Source organism: Gossypium hirsutum, chromosome A01 (assembly GCF_007990345.1).
Source record: "Gossypium hirsutum isolate 1008001.06 chromosome A01, Gossypium_hirsutum_v2.1, whole genome shotgun sequence".
In the NCBI taxonomy this organism is placed as follows: Eukaryota; Viridiplantae; Streptophyta; class Magnoliopsida; order Malvales; family Malvaceae; genus Gossypium; species Gossypium hirsutum.
Window position 1 is genome coordinate 87,281,367 of NC_053424.1, and position 18,560 is coordinate 87,299,926.

The following is an 18,560-nucleotide window of genomic DNA, read 5'->3' on the forward strand; positions in this document are numbered from 1 at the left end:
ATGCTCTAAGTAGAAAATCCTTATTTTTCTCACGAGCTATGAATACTCGATTGTCATTATCTGATGATGGTTCAATTATAGCTGAGTTAAAAGCTAGACCCACATTTTTGCAATAGATATCTGAAGCTCAGAAAAATGATAGTAAGTTGCAAGCAAAACAGATACAAAGTGAATCGACTCTTGACTCGAAATTTCATATCAGGGTCGATGATTATTTATTATTCAGAGGTAGAGTATGCATACCAAAAGGTTCAAAACTAGTACAGAAGATTTTGAATGAAGCCCACAATGGTAACATGTCTATTCAACCTGGTAGTAATAAAATGTATAATGATTTGAAAAAGATGTACTGGTGGTCGAGAATGAAACGAGATATTTCTGAGTTTGTATCTAAATATTTGATATGTTAGCAAGCAAAAGCTGAACATCAGTTGTCTTCTGCACTATTACAGCCAATTACAATACCAGAATGGAAATGGGAAAGAATTACTATAGACTTTGTATTAGGATTACCCCTATCTCCAAAGAAGAAAGATGCCATTTGGTGATTGCTGATCGGTTGACAAAGTCTGCACACTTTATTCTGGTACATATGGATTATTCTTTGGATAGATTGGCTGAATTATGTGTCTCTGAGATTGTCAGATTGCATGGAGTGCCTGTCTCCATTATTTCAGATAGAGACCCCTGGTTTACCTCTCGATTCTAGAGAAAATTGCAAGAAGCTCTAGGTACTCAGTTACATTTTAGCATTGCATTTCATCCCCAAACAGATGGTCAACCTAAACGGGTAATACAGATCTTGGAAGATATGCTTCGATGTTGTATACTTGAGTTTGAAGGTAACTGGGAAAAGTATTTACCTTTAGTTGAATTTGCTTATAATAACAATTATCAATCCAGCATCAAAATGGCACTGTATGAAGCTTCTTATGGTTGCAAATGTAGAACTTCATTGTATTGGATAGAACCTAGTGAGAAAAAGTTACTCAGAGTTGACTTAGTCCGTGAAACCAAAGAAAAAATAAAAGTAATTTGGGACAGTTTAAAAGTAGGCTCTGATCGTCAAAAGTCCTATGCTGATCTTAAATGAAAAGTAATAGAATTTCAAGTCAGTGACAAGGTATTCTTGAAAATATCACCCTAGAAGAAAGTTCTCTAATTTGGTCGCAAAGGAAAACTGAGTCCACAATTCATTGGACCATATGAGATTATAGAAAGAATTGGACTGGTTGCATATCGGTTAGCTTTACCGCCAAAACTTGATCGGATTCATAATGTTTTTCATGTGTCTATGCTACAATGGTACCGATCTGATCCTTCACATGTTATTTCTCCGACAGAGGTAGAGATTCAGTCTAATATGACATATAGTGAAAAACCGATCAAAATCTTAGCTCAGGAAACAAAAGAGTTAAGAAATAAAAGGGTAGCTTTAGTAAGAGTTCTTTGGCAACGACATGGTATTGAAGAAGTAACTTGGGAATAGGAGGACACTATGAGGAAGCAATACCCGAATCTTTTTACTGGTAAGATTTTCGAGGATGAAAATCCTTAAGGGGAGGAGAGTTGTAATAGCCCATTTTTTAGTGAAATCGAAACAGTGGTTTCGGAACCACAAATTCGACCCGAAAATAAAGTTTATTTTTATTTTATTATATGGTCCGTATTATGATACACATCTCGTGTGAAAATTTTGATACGAAAATTTTATTGATTAAGTGTTTAATTACTAGAAGGACTAAACCACATAAAATGCAAAAGTTGAATTCTAGTAGCTATAAGGATTAAATAGCTACGGAATTTAAAACTAGAGGTCCTTATATGGTAATTAGGCCATTAAAGAAAAGTATGTAGATTTTTTGCAACTCATCCATGGAAAAATTAGAAAAGAGTAAGGGCTAAATTGGAAATCACAAAAATTAAAAGATGATAATTAATTAAAAAGAAATTATCATCTTATTTTCATGTCTTCTTCCCCAAAATTTCTATGGAAACCCTAGGAGAGAAGAAGAAAACTTTCCAAGCTTAAAAACGTATGAAATCAAGTCTCGTTTTTAGTAATTTTTAAATTTTTGGAGTCGAGATAGTTTAATCCATCTATTCAGGGGATTAATTTGAAAATTTATCAATGTATGAAATTTGGGTCATGGATGAATATGCTGAAAATTAGAAATTTATGGTAGAAAATGAAAGGTTGTTGATAGATAAACAACTTTTACGAAGTGATTTTTGATGAAAACATGATTTAAGGACTAATGTAACACCTCTAAACCGTATTCGTCGCCGGGTTAGAGTTAAAGGCATTACCGAACAAATCTAAATATTTTACGAACAATTCATATACATCGTTTTCAAATCATAATCAAACATCAAAAATAAGTCCCTTACTTAGGTCAACAAGACCTTAAACATACTTTAGAAAGGAGTCGGGACTAGACCGAGCACATACAAAATTTTCCAAAACTTAAACATTTTTCTAAGTTGTAAAGGTTACACGCCCGTGTGAACAGGCCGTGTTCCTCACACGACAATAGACACACTCGTGTGTCAAGGTCATGGCAAAACAGAGCATACATACTGACTTCACCACACGGCCACAAGACATGCTCATGTGCCTTGGCCATGGTCGAAACTGACTTGGATCACACGGCTGACCACACGCCCGTGTGTCTAGCCCATGTACCCTTCGAAATGGCCACACACGCCCATATACCAAGGCTGTGTGCCTCACACGGCCACCAAACACGCCTGTGTGTCTAGGCCATGCTTAAGACTGACTTGAATAGCTAAATTACATCAGACACATGGTCAGGACACACGCTCGTGTCCTCAACCGTGTGGGGTGAAATAAGGCTTGGTTTAAACCACATTTCCCACCTATCTCTAGCACTCCAAAACTACAACATTTTAGCATTATTTGCATACATTCATAGGCAACCAAATCAACCAAATTGTGTATATTTCATGCTATTCAATTACCATCCAATTCACTACTCAATTTCACAAACAAAACATACCCAATCAATATACCAAAATCATCACAACTTGCATAAGTTCCAAATACTTAAACTCATCATTTTATCACATACTTCATACCACAAAACTTACCAATTCAACATTCCACATTTAAACTATCACATAAACATTATATACATCATATAACTTACCTATCAAACACATCATTTAGGCCAACTTAAAAGGCCATACATACCAACATTTACAAGCCAAATCTCATGGCTAGATATTCACATCACAAAACATACTAAAATATTTCTAGCCTATACATGCCATATACCATATGTACAACACTCAAAATGGTACCAAAATAGATGTCCAATAGTGTGATTGAGTCACTGACGATTCCCAGATCCGAGCTAGCTTTATAACACTGTAAAACAGAGAACATTTCACACAGTAAGCTTTAAAGCTTAGTAAGTTCGTGCTGAATATAATCAACTATTTAATATGCAAATCATCAATTAATAAACACTTAGTAACTCTCATATCATCATTCAAATCTACTCCATGACCAATTATTATGTATATACAAATTCATCAACTTCATACACATAGTATCAACTACCACATAGGTATCATACGTACCTGTACTTTCCCATATGTATCTATTTCATTCATACTTCTTCGTTCATCACATTAATTCATTCGAAAATCTTTCAAAGCTCTAAGAATTCGCACACTTAGTGCATCAATGTCAGCTAAAACTGTAACAATCTCACACACTTAGTGCCATTTCAATAAACCAAAGCTATCTTGGTATCGCACACTTAGTGCCTCATATAGCCGAACCTATTCCAACTTGCACACTTAGTGCCATTTGTAGCTGAAGCTATTTCGAACCGCACACTTAGTGCTGAACATAGTCGATTATCATCATGCTCAAACCGTAATAAAATATCTATACAATTTATGCATTATCAAAGCATTAAAACATAACTATAACATCATTTATCACGTACGAACTTACCTCATACTCGAAATTGACGATTCGGATCGTTTACTCGATTATCTTTGAATTTTCTCGATCTAAATCTGAGTTCCTCTTTTCTTGATCTATATGTATTTAAAATTAACCTTTTTATTCAACAAATCATTCAATTCAATCCATATACACATATTGAGGGCATTTTACAAATTAGCCCTCACATTTTCACATTTTAACACTTTAGTCCCTAATTCAAAAAATCACAAAACACACATAATTTCATCAAACCCATATATGGTCGAATATTATCGGGACTTCTGGCAACCCAAAAATTCTATTTATTTTATATTTCAACCTCTCAATTTTACTCTTTTCTCAATTTAATTCCTAATATGCATTTTTACTCAAAATCACTTTATAAAACATGTATATTAAGCACTGAGTTTTCATAATTCATCATTAAACATCATAAAACACATGAATTCATCAATGACATCTTTCAAAATCATCAAAAAATTCAAAAATCAAGACTTGGGCTAGCTAGAACTCAAAGCAATGATTATAAAAACATAGAAATTATCAAAAGTCAAACAAAAATAGACCTTTAATCAAGCTTAGTAGTAGTCGAACCCTAAAAGCTCTCCTTTAGTTTCTTTTCTTCTAATTTTGGTTGACATTCAACAAAAATGAATATGTTTTCTGTAACACCCCTTACCCGTACCCGAGACTGGGACAAGGTACGAGGTGTTACCAGACACATACTTAGACACTTTCAGAAAGTATGGGTTATAGAATCTCGTTCTAATTTAAAACTGACCAAACAACATCACAGTGTCACGATTACGGACCTACAAGGTCCAAAACATACATTAAAAGTGATCCGGGACTAAATCGAGAACTATAGAAAATTTTAGAAAAATTACTAGGGCTATGCCTAACACGCTTGTGTGCTTAGGAACACGCCCGTGTCCCTGGCCCGTGTTCCTCACAGGGCCTAGACACACCAGTGTCATTGCCTGTGTTCAAAAACCCGAACATTCTATTTATGATGTCATCATTCATTTTGAGGCACACGACCAAGGCACACGCCCGTGTGTTAGGCCGTGCCCTCTAAACGGTTGAGACACACGGCCATGTCTCTACCTGTGTGTTTACTACCATGAAAACTGACCTAAAATTTTAAGTGCAGGGGACACACGGCTAGGCAACACGCCCATAGGGCTGATCATGTGTCACAGACGGCCTAGGCACATGCCCGTGTGTCTACCCGTGTGAATCTTTTACATGGCCTAATTATACTCTCAAACAACCTTGACATAACTCATTGCATGTTAACCTCATCTCATCGTTTAGTACATGCTAAATTATCCTTTTTCTATTAGGGATTAACATAGCACATTTTACATTTTACATTTTACACTTACTCCATATTATAACCATATACCATTATATCCTATGTCCACTCTCAAATTATTAGGTCCCATTTTAATCATTCATTCATGATAAGCCTTATCATCATATCTCATAAAACATTTAAACATAGACATGTATCATTAGTAGGTTTACAACCTACATCAATATGAGCCATATCTCATGTCTATATACAAAAGAATAAGTATACCATTTAGGCTTTTACATTGGCTAGCCAAATGACACATATAACAAAATAACCAAAAATCCTATACATGCCACTAAACAAAATAAAAGTATCTATATACCAAAGCAGAACAAGTCGATAGTGTGTTGATTCTCCAACCGTCTTCTAACCTTCACGAGTCCACGAGCTCTATAAGATATGGAAAAGAGAAAGAGGTAAACATTTATAGGCTTAGTCAGTCTGGATAACTAGAAAGTAAACTTACCGAATAATTAGCATACAACCATATTTAGGCAATAATTCCAACAAGCATGAAATAGTTTCCTTATCACATACACTCAATCATCAAGTTAGTCTCATAACAATACATCATGTCATTAGTCTTAGATGAGCTCATCAATTCAATATTTCCATTTATATTTCTCATGTTAATCCAGTTGAATTTCTTGGAAATCTTAATGGATAGCCCAATTACCGTCAAGTCATACAAGTGATCATCTCAAGTACGCACTCCCGTGAACCTTATATCTTACGGCAGGATTACCAATTCAGGCTAAATCCCCCATAGTAGTAACTCATAGAGCAATGTTGGGATTACCAGTCCAGGCTAAATCCCTCTTAACGACAATTGCTCTCATAAGCTCAGATCTGAATTGCCAGTCCAGGCTAAATTTAGTCCTCAATCGGATTACCCGTCTGGGCTAAATCCTTAATGCACCCATATTCTTCAGGAGGCTTGATCACTCAAGGAACACCCGTTCGGGCAGATCCTTTCTATTTTGAGATCATCAGATTACCCGTCTGGGCTAAACCCTTTTCTGCAACACATGCAGGATCTCATGTCATGTAAGCCATAATTTATCCATCGGATCTCCCTCTCTATTTCAACCGAGACATTTATCATCTTTCATTCACACAAGCACATTTCATGAATTATCGTTCCATGAATATCCAAATTTTCATACATTCAAGAACATGCATGTTTAAGTATATTAAAAGTTTACTTCGGGTTATACGAACTTACCTGGTAATTGCTTCGGTTTCGTATTTCAATTATTCTGAAACCTTTCGTTTTCCATGGTTGACCTCTAGAATTGGTTCCTCGGGGTCTATATCACTAAAATTTGACTATTAATACATTACATTTTTCATTTTAGGATTTAAAACTCACCCCCGGGCAAAATAACCGATTTGCCCCTAACTTTTCACACTTTTACAATTTAGTTCTAAGGCTTGTATAATGAAATTCATGAAATTTTTAAGTTACCCAAGCCTAGTCGAATATTTTCTTGCTATAGCAGCCCAAATTTTCTTTCATTTCACATTTTTCTACCCATTTTCACAACTTTTACAAAATGGTCCCTTAAGCCATTTCCATGAAAAACTACTTAGTAAAAGTTGTTTACTTTCCTTTAAACTCTCATATTCCTCCATAAATCATCAAAACACAAACATCTCATACATGGGTAATTTTTTGAACATGAAACCTAGCTTGAAATATGGTTAGAAATAGAGAGAGCATGTTATGAGGATCTTAAAAATACGAAGAGCATTAAAAACGGGGCTAGGGAGCACTTACTATTGAGCTTGAAATGTTGAAAACCCTAGCTATGGAGAGCATGCAAATTTTGGTACATGGAGAAGATGAATGACAAGATTTTGGCTTATTTTTCCCTTTTTATTCTCTAATTAACCAAATGACCAAAATGCCCTTCATCACTAAACTTCCAAAATTTTCTATGCATGCCCATTTTTTCCAAAAACTTAGAAATTGGGAAAATTACTCTTTAAAGACCTCTAATTAATAATCCATAGAAATTTCATACTAATTACTTCTAGAACCCAAGTTTTGCAATTTATTCAATTTGGTCCTTAATTTCTAATTGGACACCTTACACATAGAATTTCTTCATAAAACTTTAACACATGCTTATTTTCATATCCTAGACCTCATAATAATTATAAAATAATTATTTTAACATCGAATTTGTGGTCCTGAAACCACTATTTTGACTAGGCCCTAATTCGGGATGTTACATTTCTCCCCCTTAAAGACTTTCATTCTCGAAAGTCTTACTAGTAAACAGGTTCGAATATTGACTTCTCACGGTTTCTTCAGGTTCCCAAGTGGCCTCTTTTACTCCGTGTCTATGCCATAAAACTTTCACAAAGGCTATATTCTCATTCCTCAACTGTTTGACTTCGCGAGCCAAAATCTTAACTGGTTCTTCACCGTAGGTAATATCCAGTTTAATCTCAATTTCCGTGGTTGAAATCACATGGGAGGGGTCTGATCGATATCTTCGCAACATGGATACATGGAATACATCATGAATCTTTTCCAATACAGACGGCAGTGCTAAACGATAGGCCAAAGGTCCAACTTTCTCAGTAATCTCATAGGGTCCAATAAACCTTGGACTCAGTTTGCCTTTTAGACCAAATCTCAAGACCTTTTTCCATGGAGATACTTTCAAGAACACTTTGTCTCCAACTTGAAATTCAATCTCCTTTCTTTTCAAATCAGCATATTACTTTTGCCTATCCGATGCCGTTTTTAAACAATCAAGTATCACTTTAACCTTTTCTTTAGTTTTCTTGATCAAATCAACTCCATGAATCTAGTGTTCTTTGAGTTCTGTCCAGTACAATGGTGCCCGGCACTTCTGGCCATACAATGCCTCATAAGGTGCCATTTTTAAACTCGTCTGGAAACTGTTGTTGTAAGCAAATTCTACCAATGGTAAATATTTTCCACCTGCCTTGAAGTTCAAGGACACAACACCTTAACATGTCCTTGAGAGTCTGAATCGTCTGTTAGACTGACCATCTATCTGTGGGTGGAATGTCGTACTAAAACTAAACTTTGTACCCAAAGCTTCTTGCAACTTCTTCCAAAATCTCAAAGTGAATCTTGGATCCCTATCTGAAATGATCGAAAATGGTACCCCATGTAGTCTCACAATCTCGGATATGTACAAGTCGGCCAATCTATCAAGAGAGAAATCAATTCGTACAGGAATAAAATGAGTCGAGTTCGTTAGTCTATCAACTATAACCCAAATGGCATCTTTCTTCTTCGGTATTAACGGCAATCCAGTCACAAAATCCATAGTAACCCTGTCCTATTTCCATTCAGGAACCATCATGAGCTGTAATAAACCTGAAGGTACTTGGTGTTCAGCCCTGACTTGTTGATATATCAAGCATTTCGATACAAACTTGGAGATGTCTCTTTTCATGCCATTCCACCAATACATTTTCTTCAAATCATTGTACATCTTGGTACTTCCCGGATGAATAGATAAACAGCTATCATGTGCCTCTTGCAAAATTTCCCGAATCAGCTCGTCGTCTCTCGGTACACAGACCCTATCTCTAAACATCAAGCAGCAGCCGGAACTAATCCAAAAATCTAATTTAGTGCTTGACTCGCATTGAGCACTCTTGGCTTGCAAGTCACTATCATTGATCTGAGCATTGCAAATTTCTTGTAGAAGCGTTGGTCTGGCTCTTAACTCTGCCAAAACTGAACCATCATCTAACAAGGCCAACTGTGTGTTCAAGGCTCTCAAGCCAAACAAGGATTTTCTACTTAGTGCATCTATGACCACATTCGCCTTTCTCGGGAGGTAGTCAATGATCAGTTCATAATCTTTAATCAACTCTAACCCTCTTCATTGTCTCAAATTCAATTCTTTTTGAATCATCAAATATTTCAAACTCTTATGATCTATGAATATACGACAAGTTTCACCATACAAATGATGTCTCCAAATCTTCAGGGCAAATACAATAGCAATTAGCTCCAAGTCGTGTGTTGGATAATTTTTCTCGTGCAGCTTTAGTTGCCTCGAAGCATATGCTATTACTTTGCCCTCTTGCATAAGCATGCAACCAAGTCGATTTAAGGATGCGTCACTATAGACCACGAATTCCTTTTCCAGCTCTGGTTGCACTAAAACTAGAGCTTCGGTTACCAACATATTCAATTTCTCGAAGCTCTGCTGACACTTCTCTGACCATTCAAACTTAACATGTTTCTACAGCAGCCTCGTCAAAAGAGTTGCAATCATCGAAAATCCTTTTACAAAGCGTCGATAGTAATCGGCTAAGCCCAAAAAGCTTCTAACCTCAGTTACGCTCTTCGGCAGCTTCCACTCAATAATAGCGGATATCTTATTTGGATCAACTCGGATGCCATCACCCGACATAATGTGACCGAGGAATCCAACCTCTCGGAGCCAAAACTCACTCTTGTTAAATTTAGCATACAACAGTTTGTCTCGTAAGATCCGTAAAACCATTCTCAAATGTTCCACATGCTCAGTCTCATCCTCTGAATAAATCAGGATATCATCAATAAACACAACGACAAACTTATCTAAGTATGGTTGAAAAACACGATTTATTAAGTCCATAAACGCAGCTGGGGAGTTCGTTAGACCAAAAGGTATGACCAAGAACTGGAAATGACCATACCTCATCTTGAAAGCGATCTTAGGCACGTCCGACTCTTTAACTCGCAACTGGTAGTAGTCGGATCTCAGGTCTATCTTAGAAAATAGAGTGGCTCCCCTCAATTGATCAAACAGATCATCAATCCTCATCAACGGATACTTGTTCTTGATAGTTACCTTTGGTAGTCTATACAGAGCCTCTTAGAACCATCTTTCTTCTTTACAAATAACATTGGAGCACCCCAAGGCAAAAAACTCGGTCTTGTAAAACCTTTATCTGTCAGTTCTTGCAACTGTGCTTTTAACTCTTTCAACTCGGTTGGTGCCATCCTATACGGAGCAATAGAAATAGGAGTTGTTCCACGCACTAGTTCAATACCAAACTCCACTTCTCTAACGAGAGGTAATCCGGGTAGCTCTTCTGGAAATACATCCGGATACTCGCATACTATCGGTACCGATTCCAATTTCAACTCAGATTTTGTAGTATTCAACACAAAAGGAAGGTAGGCTTCATATCTTTTTCTCATATACCTTTGAGCCATCATTGAGGTAATCACAATCGACGGAGTATCCAACTCGCATGAAATAATTCGGAGAATCTCACCATATGAGCATTTCAATTCAATATACTTGCTACCACAATTTACAATCACATCATGCATAGCTAACCAATCCATGCCAAGTATTACATCAAACTCATTGAATAGCAAAAACATAAGGTTAGCCGGAAAAAAATGAATTTGAATTGTCAAGGGACAATTCTTACAGACTTTATCAACTAGGACTGACTTGCCTAGATGGTTTGACACCTTAATCACAAATTCTGTAGGTTCTACAGACATATTCATACTAGACACCAATTTCATGCAAATGTATGAATGGGTTGACCCTGGGTCAATTAAGGCAACAACATGAGTATTATAAATAGAAAATGTACCTGTGATGACACCGGGAGCAGATGCTTCCTCTTGAGCGCGTATTGCATAAGTTCTTGCTGGGGTTCGAGCCTCTAATTTTGCAGTAGCATTCTTGGTAATAGTTTGACTCCACTTGCACTTCCGGGATGTCTTGGTGGTCTACCTCGAGAAATAGGAGCATTTGACTGCAGAACTAATCCAACCTCTTTATTAGCTCACTCCGGTAGTCTCTGAGAAAATGGTCCAGAGACCCATATCTGAAACACGCACCACTCTTCATTCGGCACTCTCTGAAGTGAAATTTGTGGCAACTTTTACACTATGGCTTTTGATCATCTACGTTTTTCACACTAGTTACCATAGGGGAAGAAGACTTCGGGTTATGTCGCTTGGAGCTTCTTGCTCTACCCGAATATCCTACTGATGAAGTGGAACGTTCTTGGTGACTTCTCGATTTCTTTGTGGGGAAGGAGTGCGCTCTACTGCTGGACCTCTTACTCGAAACTCGAGCTTCTCTCTTAGCTTGCTTATTTTCATTATTTAGCTCTTCTGCCTTCTTAGCCCAGCCAACTAATGCGGCAAATTCTCGTATCTCAAGGATCCCGATCAGCAATTTAATTTCCTCATTTAAGCCTTCCTCGAAGCACTTACACATTTCTGTCTCTGATTGGACCCACTCCGTTGCTTACTGACTTAACCTCACGAATTCCCTTTCGTACTCCGACACAGTCTTATTTCCTTGTTTGAGTTCCAGGAACTCCTTTCGCTTCAAGTCCAAAAACCTTTGACTGATGTATTTATTTTTACACTCAGCTTGGAAGAACTCCCATGTAATGTCTTCCTTCGGTACAACTGAGGATACTGTCTTTCACCAATTATATGTTGTATCTTTCAGAAGAGATACATCACATTTCAAGCATTCCTTGGGTGTACATGACAACTTATCCAAAACTCGCATAGTATTCTCGAGCCAGAACTCAACTCATTCAACATCATCATCAACCTTAGCTCTAAACTCTTCAGCCTCATATTTTCTAAGTTTGTCCACTCGGGCTTTACCAATTCTTGCAGGTGCCATACCCTGTGGCATTTCTCCCTCAGGCCAAGCAGGGGGCTGAGGGGGTCGTGGTATATTGGGGCAATTTCTCAAATAATCCACAAACCATTCATCCATTATCTCGAAGAAAGCTGCTCTTGCCTCTTCCCGGCCTTCAGACATAGGCCTTCTGCTACTATTAGAAACAGCTCATTGTATAGAAGCTGGAGCATGGCTCTCAGCTCCCTCGGACTCATCTTGGGCTTGATTGGAAGACATTTACTATATCCAAATACAATTAAAAATGGTTAGGAGATGTCACACTATCATAACTTGTATAATGGCATGTATAGCTATACTCACTACACGCTATGTTAGTCTGAGAATTGACTAAACCGTAGCTCTTATACCACTAAATCTAACACCCCTTACTCGTACCCGATACTAGGACAAGGTACGACGCGTTACCAGACACATACTCAGACACTTTCAGAAAATACGGGTTATAAAATCTCATTCTAATTTAAAACTGACCAAATGATAAACCGTAATTTGTACATATTTTAATTTGTACATATTTTTATCCCCTGCTTAGCCTGTTTATGAATGGTTTCTCCTTATATTTGGTGAATTCAATGCTCCTAATCCTTTAATTTTATGTTTTATACTTGGAGAGCATAGGAGAGTAAAAAGAGCGAGAAACGGGCTGAAAATGTACCGAAAACGTAGAAAATAGACCCACGTAAGAAATCAACACGGCCTGGACTTCCTTACACGGACGTGTCACACGGTCGTGTCCCTTTGGCAGGATTGAAGCACGACTTACACTAGGATACTACACACCCGTGCCTATTCAACAACCTTGACCACGGGCTGGAGTAATCATACAAGGGCGTGTCATACGGGCATGTCCCTGTCGAGCCCAAGTATAACCCTATTCGGAAAAGGCCAATTTTGGGGGCTCTTAGTCATTCTAAAGCCCATTTAAACACCTGATGAGGCACTTAGAAAAGGGACGCAGAGTAGGAAGAAAGGAATTACTCAAGGAAAGCCGATCGATCCATCCCAGAAGCCGGATTCATCATCAAGACTGAAAATCTCCCTTCAAGTTCCTTCAGGAGTTTTCGGTTTTCTTATGTTTTGTTATCTTTATGCTTCTGAGATGTTTTCTTTCATAAGTATGGACTAAACCCCCTAAATACCTAAGAGGAATGAAATCTAATATGGATCTTGTTATTATTATCGGAATTGTAAGATAAATATTTGACTTGTTCTTAATTATGTGTTCTTAATTCTTGTTTTGATATTCCAGGATATTGATTCAAGTTAAGCTCTTATTTAGAGGAGGAATAGACCATGTCTAAGAGTAAATTTGTCATACTTAAGCGGAGTTGATTGCACGCCTAAAGATAGGGTGATAAGATTTTACTAGATTAGGGTGAAACCTAATAAGGGAATCCATAGATCGAGTTAATGCAATTCTAGGGTGTTAATTAGAAAGAGATTTCAATTATTCAACCTAGGGTTAGACGTTATTAGTTTCGAGAGAGATAATAATATAACCTAGGGATTTCTTCAGATCAACTCAAATGAATAAATCATCAGATTCAGAGTCAAATAACAAGTGAAGTCTAGGTGGATTTTTCCTTAGGTATTGTCTTAATCAATCGAATTTTCCCAAAAGTATTTTGCCAAATTTTCTTTCTGTACATTCTTAGTTAATAATTAGTTTAGATAACCAAACCTCTTAATTTTTTAGGCTAGATAATAAAAAGGAAGTAAATACTAGTACTCATAGTTCCTTTGGGTTCGACAATCGGACCTTACTGAACTATACTACTGTTCGATAGGTACACTTGCCTTAATCGTGATAATAAGTTAGTCTCAAGAACGATTCTTTCATAAATCTTTAAAATCTGTCACGAATATCACGTATCAAGTTTTTGGCGCCGTTACCGGGGAACTAGCATATTAGGAACACTCGATTTTTATTACTTTATCCATTTTACTTTTGCTGCAATTTAATTTTTTTTTTCTAATTCTTCATTTATTTTCTTCTGACAGGTTTTTCTAGTTTATGACCAGAAGAAACCCGTCAGGACCATTACTGTTTGATAGTGAGCTCGATCGTAGGGTTCACAGAAACAGAAGAGAAATAAGGCGAAGCTTACGATACATAGAAGAGCAAGAGGATGATACTTCAACCACAACGGAGGAGATGGCTGAAAACCAAGAAAATCTGTTATCTCCTACGATTGCTGTTAATCAGAATCCTGCTCCGCACACTATGTATGATTATGCTAAACCTTCTTTAACAGGAATTGAATCGAGCATAGTTAGACCTGCTGTAGCTGCAAATACTTTTGAACTGAAACCTAACACAATTCAAATGATACAGTAATTTGTTCAGTTTGATGGTTTGCAGGACGAAGATCCCAATGCTCACTTGGCAAATTTTTTAGAATTTTGCGACACTTTTAAAATAAATGGCGTTTCTGATTACGCCATTCGCCTTTGATTGTTTCCCTTTTCGTTGAGAAACAAAGCTAAACAGTGGTTGAATTCGTTACCACAGGGGTCAATCACTACCTGGGAACAAATGACTGAAAAGTTTTTATTAAAATATTTTCCATCGGCTAAAATGGCTAAATTACGTAATGATATCTCTTCTTTTGTGCAGATGGATTTAGAAACACTCTACGATGCATGGGAGAGATACAAGGACCTTTTGCTAAGATGCCCTCACCATGGATTACCACTCTGGTTACAGGTTCAAACCTTTCATAATGGCCTGAATCCTTAGACTCGGTAGATGGTTGATGCAGCTGCTGGTAGAACCATCAATAATAAGACACCTAAAGATGTCTATGAATTTATAGAGGAGATGTCTATGAATTTATAGAGGAGATGTCACTGAATAATTATCAATGGCAAGTCATGATGACAAAGCCAACGAAAACAGCCGATGTTTATAACGTCGATTCGGTCACCATGCTCTCTAATCAGGTAGAACTTTTGAATAAGAAAATTTATGGTTTTCTTAGTTCTTCACAGGTTCACCCAGTAATGCGGTGCAAAGCAAGTGGAGGTGGATCAAGCAGTTCAGAATGCCCACCTTATGACAACAACATGGAGAACGAGCAGTTAAATTATATGGGTAACAATCCTCGATCTGAAAACAATTCTTATAGCAATACTTACAATGCAGGTTGGAGGAACCACCCAAATTTTTCATGGGGGGCCAAGGAAATCAGAGACCACCACCCCCTCCAGACTCCAACAACCACCCTACCAACAAGAAAAAAAGCCAAACCTTGAAGAGATGCTAACAAAATTCATCTCAGTGTCAGAAACTCGTTTTTAGAATACTGAGATAACACTTAAAAATTAACAAGCGTCGATCCAATGGCTCGAAACTCAAATAGGTCAGTTCCCTAAATTGATATCTGAAAACCACCAGGAAGCCTGCCAAGCAACACTAAATCTAACCCAAGGGAGCACCTCAATGCGATTGCCATTCAAGATGAGGAAGGGTTAGTTGCAAAACCAAGGCCAGAAACGGTGGTAAACAAAGGTAACAATGAGGTAGGCCAAAATGACCCAAAGCTGATGAGTACGGAATATAAACCTCATGTGCCATACCCTAATGCGACAAGGAAAGACTGATCAGATGAACAATTTGGTAAATTTCTTAAACTTTTAAAGAAACTACATATTAACTTACCGTTTATTAAAGCCCTTTCACAGATGTCAAATGCAATCAAGTTTTTCAAGGAGCTTTTAACAAATAAACAAAAGTTGGATGAGGCGTCGCATGTGGAGTTGAATTCAGTTTGCTCAGCCATATTACAGAATAAGCTACCCAACAAATTGAAGGATCCAGGGAGTTTTACGATTCCTTGTTTAATTGGTAGTTTAGATGTTCATCATGCATTGCCTGAATTAGGGGCAAGCATTAATGTTATGCCTTATAAAATGTTTAAACAGCTAGGTCTTAGGAAACCCAAACAAACTAAGATGAGCATTCAATTGGCTGATAAAACCATTAGATTTCCTAGGGCTATCATTGAAGATGTTCTTGTTAAGATCAAAAAATTTATATACCCAGTAGACTTTGTTGTTCTAGACATAGAAGAGGATAGTAATGCACCTTTAATTTTAGGATGACCCTTTTTAGCGACTGCTAGAACCATTATTGATGTTGGTAGAGGTGAACTCACACTTCGTGTGGGAGACGAAACAATCACCCTTCAAGCCCGTAATTTGAGTAACATATCAAAAATTGAAGGTGGTTGTATAAATTATTCTACTAGTACTGATCATGTGGTGACACCCTCTATGCAGGAAACAGTTTCGAAGAAATAATATGAGCCGTGTTCAAACAACAATAAAGGACATATCTATGAAGAACGAAGGTTATAAATTGAGGAGCTAGATGAATGGCGGACACAGAAATCGAGAACACCCGATAAACCAAAACCGAGCCAAGACAAGCTCAATAACTCACCAAATCAACTTAAGGTTGGAGATAAAGTACTACTAGATGCAGCAGATCCTTACATTGCCACTCCTGAACCTAATGAAGAAATTCCTCTTACAGTACTCAGTATTTTCCCATATGGTACAATCGAGGTAATTCATCCCAAATTTGGCACATTTAAGGTAAACAATACCCGTCTTAAACCTTATGTTGATAAAGTTGATAGCAGGGATGAGGAGTGTAAACTCCTCGCACCACCTTAACCATGCAAAAGAGAGACAAGTCAAGCTTAGACTATAAATAAGCGCTTCTCGGGAGGCAACCCGAGAACTAACAGTGTTAATTTCTTTAAAATTTTAGTTTTTAACATCTAACATACTAACCGAATCATGGAACGCAGACTTTCAAAAGACCACACGGCCAGGCACACGGGAATGCATTAAGCCGTGTGAAAACAGGACAAGATTTTTTTCCCCAACACAAGATGCAATAAGTTGCCACGGCCGTACGAAATGGCCGTAGGCAAAACTGCAAAAACAACACGGGCTTGAGACACGCCCGTGCCTCGAAACCATGGTTGAAACTGAGAATGTAACATGGGTGTGAGACATGCCTGTGCCATCCACCCGTGGGCGACATTATCAAAACAAACACGGGCGTGGACCTATGTACACAGACGTGGGAGAAGCAAACAAAGTAAGACACGGCCGTGTCGTATGGCCATGTGCACCCATACACCCAAAGAACACGGGTGTGGACCAAATGTTAGATGCGCCCAAATTCAAAATTCGTGAAACACACGGGCATGTCCCACGGCCATGTTCCCCAAAATCTATATAAACCCCTCACTATTCATCATCTCCCTCCCCAAAAAACCCTAACCTTAGCCGCTGCAACTTCACATGCCCTACCCCCACGCCTGTACGCCGCCTACAACACCGATTCCGACGCCCCAAGCTCCTTCCTTTTGCATTTGTTTACTCTTTTCTCTCTATTTTCTTTAAATATGTTGCTTATTTCATGATTTCTCTGCTCTATTGAACTATTTTATTGAATATTCATAGTTAGAATATTAAAATACTCATGATTGGTTCTAAAAATTTTGTCATTTTAGTTACTCCATTATGCTATACTTTTTCATTTTTCCTTGTTCCATGAAATTTATGCTTATCCACATGCATTCATTCATATCCCCGTTACATTATTCCCATAATCCTATAACTTGATATATTTAGTAGTTTTGTTTACTTCATCCATTACATAAGTCTCATGAAATATTCCTATTTAGTTTTGCGCTTCCGTGCTATTTTTGGGACGTATTGGCTGAACTTCAATTTTTCAACGCGGGTACAATGTCATTCTCACGTAGTAAGAAGACTGATGTTCCCGCCTCAAAGAAGAGGAAAGGAGCAACATCATCCTCGGGTCCTACCACGGAGATTACGCACCCGTTCCTCCAGGTTCCCTTGGGACCCCAGGAGGAATTATATCAGATATTCCAGGCCCGACCCCTAGGTGTGGGCCGTTGCATTGACTGGGCTACACTCGAACAGATTCAATTGGCTGACACGGTCCGAGCCCTCCTAACGACTGACCCATGGGGGCTCTTCTCTGAGATCATCGAGCCGATGTATCTCGAGTTTACATTGGAACTCTGCTCGACGTTCCATCTTCAGACCGTCATGACAAACTTCGACACTCCTAAAATGGTCCAGTTCTGCCTTAGTGGTCTAGTACGCCAGTTGAGCGTACCCGAGTTGGGATTGTACTAGGGCTATACACGAAGGAATTCATGGACGATAATGAACTCAACACCCTCCACCGCCACATCTACTACTCCCCCTCAAAATGTAGGAGGGACCTAGTCCCTGCCTTGGCAACCTACGACCCTAGCTGCTCCAAGGCATCGGCTCTCCCTCCATCCTTGAGGTATCTACATGCCATCTTGGCTTACACTCTGACAGGGAGACGAGAGAGCACCGGCGTCGTCACCACCCACGACGCCAATTTCTTATGGAGTATGGCGAATGGGAACGTCATCAACCTTGCCTACTTTATTGCTTTCGCCATTCGCCACCAGACGGATTGGCACAGAAGAGGGGTCATCTCTATCGGGCCCCA

The 18,560-nt window shown here is 38.2% G+C and overlaps 1 non-coding gene across 1 annotated transcript; it reads right to left on the minus strand.

Moving 5' to 3' along the window:
* Positions 1–14,607: 14,607 nt before the first annotated feature.
* LOC121207845 (small nucleolar RNA R71) lies at positions 14,608–14,713 on the minus strand. The gene has a single exon (XR_005902960.1). It is a non-coding gene; the product is annotated as a small nucleolar RNA R71 (small nucleolar RNA).
* Positions 14,714–18,560: the final 3,847 nt, after the last annotated feature.